This window comes from Triticum aestivum, chromosome 3B, assembly GCF_018294505.1.
Source record: "Triticum aestivum cultivar Chinese Spring chromosome 3B, IWGSC CS RefSeq v2.1, whole genome shotgun sequence".
NCBI lineage: Eukaryota > Viridiplantae > Streptophyta > Magnoliopsida > Poales > Poaceae > Triticum > Triticum aestivum.
The window spans coordinates 67683886-67688147 of NC_057801.1; the positions used below are offsets into that span (position 1 = coordinate 67683886).

The 4262-nt window shown below is 48.9% G+C and overlaps 1 long non-coding RNA gene across 2 annotated transcripts; it reads right to left on the reverse strand.

Annotated features, from left to right (window-relative positions):
* Positions 1 to 296: 296 nt before the first annotated feature.
* On the reverse strand, positions 297 to 2635 carry LOC123068619 (uncharacterized). Of its 2 annotated transcripts, XR_006431868.1 has the most exons (3): positions 2190 to 2627; positions 680 to 1716; positions 297 to 591 (listed from the first exon to the last, which is right to left on the reverse strand). It is a non-coding gene; the product is annotated as an uncharacterized lncRNA (long non-coding RNA). The 2 variants fall into 2 exon arrangements; XR_006431867.1 differs by having other exon boundaries at positions 297 to 1716; positions 2190 to 2635.
* Positions 2636 to 4262: the final 1627 nt, after the last annotated feature.

The window sequence follows — 4262 nt, forward strand, 5'->3', positions numbered from 1 at the left end:
TTTACCAACGGATAGGGATGCGTAGCCTTATCCAGTGTTGCTAGCGCGTAATGCAACGCTTATATTTTCGTTGGTAAAGGGACCGTTGCAAGACTACAACACATAAAACGGACTTCTACAACACTTTTATACGTTGGTGCTTAATGTACAGGGGCCGAAATCTTCATTGCTTGGGAATGAAGAATTTCCAACGCTTCAAGAGTTAATAATTATATTGGTAAGAATTAAGTTAATGGTCCATGCAATGGTGAAAATTATTTATTTCAAGTGAACAAAAAAATAACAGAATATACTCATGGGAGGAACAAATCATATATTAGATAAAAATGTTGGATTACAATAGTGGATATTACAGGAGGAACATCATCCAAATGTGATGCAAAATCCAATTATTTTCATGACATCAAAAGTTAAACTGAAAGTATCCATCACATCCATACAACTTAACTAAAACATAACCGAAGAACATCATCCCTACAACTTAACTAAAACTGTAAGCATCCATCTTCGTCATCATGATCAGGAACATCATCATCATCTTTGTAGTATACTTGCCATGCACCCATATAATCATCCATTTATCTTTTGAATCTACAAACACAAAAACAAAATGAATTGTTAACACACAATGCATTGACATGATGCAAGTAGTGATAGAGGCAGGATATTAGTCACATACAAAAGGTTGAAGGCCATGCAATCTTTGTTTTGTCTGCATTACCGAGAGTATTGCAGTTTGCGACTCCGTACCAAATATCATGTCTTCACAAGTTCCATATCAACATGCACTTCCCAGAATTCATTTGTAAGTTCAACACCATCAAGTTTAAATTTAAGAACACAACTTACAACTATAGCAAGAGATATTTCTCCGTTATTTTTTTCCAGGCTCTTCAAGAATACTTTAGTTCATGCGTGTTAGAGAAAATCAAAGTTATCGATGGATTGAAAGGAAAGAACTCGTAAAGGAATTACAAAAGCTTCATAAATGCTATCATAGTCCCTCCAAATGGAAGATGAAACGAGAATAGTCCTAAGTAAGGCTGTTGAAACTACACAATCAAATTCTGTTGGTACCTCGATCAAACACCAAAACGCCAGATTGGTGAGGTCGATCACCAACGAACAATTATGTAGCTCCATCTTTAAAAAAGAATATTGACATAAATCTGACAAGCAGATTAAATTCAGTTAAATTCCCTTATAATATTGCAACATCAGGGAAATGTTAACAGTTGCACAATTGCATGAAGAAAGCAATTGGCGTAAATGGTGTATATGCATGTTCTGACCGAATATAAACCTGTAGGCAATGCTCTTATGCTTACTCCCATTATTATATATTGGACCTATTCAATAATATGTCCACATCACAATCCAACCATCCAAGTGCTGATCCATTAATAGTATGCACCAAATAACTCACCCGTTGATCAGGAAGTGTCATCCAAATATGATTACTTGGCATTAAAACTGATGAAGAATGAACCTGAACTCCTGCACCTGACTTTGGAGGGGCCAGAGTTTGGGCAGGGCTACACACACAACCATCATCCCACATCAGAAGTGCAAGCTTGACTCAATCCTTGTGTCATCCAATAATCGAGAAGATTGTTGGAATCGAAGAGCAGGAACACGAACAACAATAAAACCTACTGCCAAACAGCGCCATAAACCTCTTGCTGACACCATATTCATTGACGCTGTATAAGCCACCTGAAAAACATTTGCCAGCGCTTAGATGGATTAGGAGTCTCGTTTATAAAAGTCAGATAATTCACAAAGTGTGTGAAGGTTCAAATTCATTGTCTTCTAGTGTAACAACCATAACTACAATAGCATGAATCTCGACTCTTTTTTTTGCCTGGTAATCTGGACTTTTTTCAGTATGCCCAAATTGTAAATGAAATTAAACACCAAGAAACAAAAATAGACATGGAAATGAACTTAATCCGATGAACAGAGGGCTAAGCCGGTTGTTTGAGACCTGCTGTGTGAGAACACATGCCTATGCATCAACGTTTATGTTGCAAAGAAACTCGTCACACAATCAGAATCTCCCATAGTAATTATCTCGTGATTGGATCACTAGCAGAATTAATCTCATCCCCGGTCTCTCCGCTCTTCGCCATCAGTGATACGATATTCAGCTGGGCAAAAGGACAATCTGAGCATGTTCATGGCCGTACCTTGGATTCGCCGTCGTCGCAGGGGAGCGGTGACGAGGGGGCGCGCGATGGGATGCAGGGTCACAGGGGAGCGGTGACGACGGGCAGCGCGCCGGGATGCAGGGTGACAGGGGAGTGGTGAAGAAGGGCGGCACGTCGTACCTTGGATTCACCGTTGGTCGCAGGGGAGCGGTGACGATGGATGGCTCGCCGGGATGCAGGGTCGCCGGAGAATGGAGATGAGGGACTGCGCGCTTGGATGGAGGTTCGCAGGGGAGTGTTGAGGGGCGGCGCGCCGGGACAGAGGGTCGCAAGGGAGTGGTGAGGTAAGGCACGCCGGGAAAGAGGATCGTAAGGGAGTGGTGATATGCGGCGGTCGGCGTGGGAGGTCAGGAGAGGAACAGGGGAGGTTGGGGACTGGGAACGACCTAAGATTATCCTGGAAGCCAACTTGGACTGGGCTAGAAAAGAGGCTGTATTGGGCTTTACTTGGAGCTGTGGCCGGTTCCAATCTATGTATTAAAATGGGGTCACCAGTTGCAAGTCTGCAAGTCTACAACGCATATGCTACAATGCTTATATGCGTATCTCTTGTGAATTTTGCAACATATAGTCAAAACGTTGTAGAATATTAGTTGCTTTATTGGGGGTATCCTTGTAGTGAACCAGTGCGCCAGGTGCGAGAAGCTACGCGGATGGACAGAGTCCGGTCACAGGGCCACCGTCATCGCGGTGCCAGCCTGGGACAACCGCTCCATCTGCATCCCCAGGACCCACATGCGGGCCTCTGTAGCGGCGATTATCTACGGGAAAGTCCAGGCCACCCGCGGATCCGTCCCAGACCCGACAACGCCGGTCGGGTCGCGCTGGTAGCGAACGGCTTTCTCCGCCAGCCGCTGCGTCTCTGGAAAGGCCCCTGCCACAAAAGAAGAGGCAAGATTAGAAGGACAACAAGGAAGAAAATCCGGGTCCCGACCCGGCAAATTACAAGAAGCAACACTTACTGGAGAAGGACTCTTCCAGGTGCTGTGCCTCGAGCAACGTACCACGCAGCTCCCACTCCATGACGCGGTCGCGCTCCCCGAGTGCCTTCTCCAGATCGGCCGCCTTAGCAAGGGCAGCCTTCAGCTCGGCGTCCTTGTGTTCGGCCGCCTTCTCAGCCGCCTCACGGTGACGAGTCTCGTCCTGACGAGCCTCCACGGCTGCGGCGGCCTGCTCCCGCAGGTGATCCACCTCGGCCTGGAGCCGGCCCTTGTCGTCGGCCAGCTGGCCGCGCTACTGGTCCGCCTCGACCAGGGCCCGCTGCGTCTCCATCACCTTGGCGGCCTCCGCCTTAAGGAGCTCCACCTCGGCCTCAAGGCGGCTCTTGTGACCCGCCAGCTGCTCGTGCAGCCGGTTGGCCTCGTCAAGATACCGTTGGGCCGCGGACGCCTCCGCCCTCGCCTGCGCCGCCTCGATGCCAAGGCGGACGACATCAGCAACAAGCCGGTCGTAATGATGACCGGCCCGGAGCAGCCGGGTCCGCCAAGACAGCACCTCGGCTGCAGAAAGAAAAGTTCAGAAGAAGAAAAAAAGGCAAGACTTAAGATTTGGCCAAACTACTACGTAGTTGGCCCGAATCTCGGGGGCTACACCCAGTTGATGCGCTAGCGCGCCCCCACTAGAAAAGAGCATGAACATACCTGTGGCGATGCGAAGCTCCTCCTCCTTGGCAGCAAGCTGCTCCTTGAGCTCCCGATGCTTGCCCAGGAGACGATTGAAGGCGGCAACCCGGAAGGCATCAAGATGCTGAAAACAAGACATAAGTAAGAACAAGGCCCGACGATCTAAAGATTCGACCCAACTACTACATTGTTGGCCCGAACCTCGGAGGCTACACCCAGTGGGTGCGCTGGCGCGCCCCCACAAAGAAGAAATTACAAGAAAGCAAAAGAAGAAAGACTTAGCAGGACGGCGCGCTCCAGGTCGCGCGTCCGCTCCGTCTCGGCCTGGGCGAAGGCCTCAAGCCGCTCCGTCTGGCCTCGCAGGCGGCGGCTGACGGCATCCAGCGCCGCCTCCTCCTGGGTCTGAGGCTCGAAGACGGTCGCGCCCCCG